The sequence below is a fragment of the Alexandromys fortis genome, unplaced genomic scaffold (genome assembly GCF_014885135.2).
Source record: "Alexandromys fortis isolate MF-2015 unplaced genomic scaffold, M_Fortis_MF-2015_v1.1 scaffold_20, whole genome shotgun sequence".
NCBI classification, from domain to species: domain Eukaryota; kingdom Metazoa; phylum Chordata; class Mammalia; order Rodentia; family Cricetidae; genus Alexandromys; species Alexandromys fortis.
The window spans coordinates 5,022,478-5,023,851 of record NW_026067903.1 but is presented as its reverse complement, the minus strand read 5'-3'; the positions used below and the strand labels follow the sequence as shown (position 1 = coordinate 5,023,851).

The 1,374-nt window shown below is 43.6% G+C and overlaps 1 protein-coding gene across 5 annotated transcripts in view; it reads right to left on the bottom strand.

Annotated features, from left to right (window-relative positions):
* Positions 1-1,374, bottom strand: part of Tsga10 (testis specific 10) — a 91,306-nt gene that overhangs the window by 32,014 nt on the left and 57,918 nt on the right. The gene's annotated exons all lie outside the window — the stretch shown is intronic.

The following is a 1,374-nucleotide window of genomic DNA, read 5'->3' as shown; positions in this document are numbered from 1 at the left end:
AAAAACTTTATTTAATTTTATGTATGAGTACTCCGCATGTACACCTGAGTGTCAGAAGAGGGCATCAGATCCCGTTGTAGATGGTCATAAGCCACCATGTGGGTGCTGGGAATCGAACTCAGGACCTCTGGAAGAGCAGCCAGTGCTCTTAACCGCTAAGCCATCTCTCCAGTCCATAGTAGCACAGTTTTTATTCCACTAACATTTAAAAAGTATTTGTAAAAACAGTGTGGTAGTTTGGATGACAATGCCCCCCCATAGGCTCATGTGTTTGAATGCTTGTACCCAGCTAGTGGAATTGTTTGTGAAGGGTTGGGAGTGTGGCCTTGTTGGAGTAAGTGTGGCCTTGTTGGAGAAGGTATGTCAATGGGGATGGGTTTTAGGTTTCAAAAGCCCTTGCCAGGACCAATCTTGTCCTCTCTACCTGCTGGCTGTGGATCAGGATGTAAGCTATTAGCTACTTCTCCAAGACCATGCCTGCCTGCCTGCCTGTTACTACCCTCTCTTCCATGATGAACTCTGAAACTGTAAGAAAGGCCCCCAATTAAATACTTCCTTTTATTAGTTGCCTTGATCATGGTGTTTCATCACAGCAATAGAACAGTAATTAAGACAAACAGTATTACAATTTTTAATTTCTATGAAATAAGCAGAAGTGTATATTAAATGTCAATAGTAACTGTAACTCAAGTATCCTGAACTGACCTCAAATTGATTTGCAGCCAAGGATGACCTTGGGCTTCTTCTGGTCCTCCTGCTTCTACCTCCTGAGTGCTGGGACTAGAGGCATCCAGCACCACACCTGGTTTTGTATGGTTACAGGAATCATGTCTGCTTAACAAACAAACACCCTACTAACTGAGATACATCCCCAGCCTCTTTCATTTGGCTTTCTATTTTTTCAAAAATAAAATGTTTAGGTTGTTCACCTGGTCCTGGTTTAACTTTGGTATATGGTATTTATCTAAAAACTTGTCCATTTCTTTTACATTTTCCAGTTTTGTGGCATACAGGCCTTTGTAGTAAGATCTAATGATTCTTTGGATTTCCTCTGTGTCTGTGGTTATGTCCCCCTTTTCATTTAGTTCCTGGGGCAGCTGAGGACAGGGAACCTGAAATGACCCTATCCTATAGCCATACTGATGAATATCTTGCACATCACCATAGAACCTTCATTGGCGATGGATGGAGATAGAGACAGAGACCCACACTGGAGCACCGGACTGAGCTTTCAATGTCCCAATGAGGAGCAGAAGGAGGGAGAATATGAGCAAAGAAGTCAGGACCACAAGGGGTGCACCCACCCACGGAGACAGTGGGACTGATCTATTGGGAGCTCACCAAGGCCAGCTGGACTGTGACTGAAAAAGCATG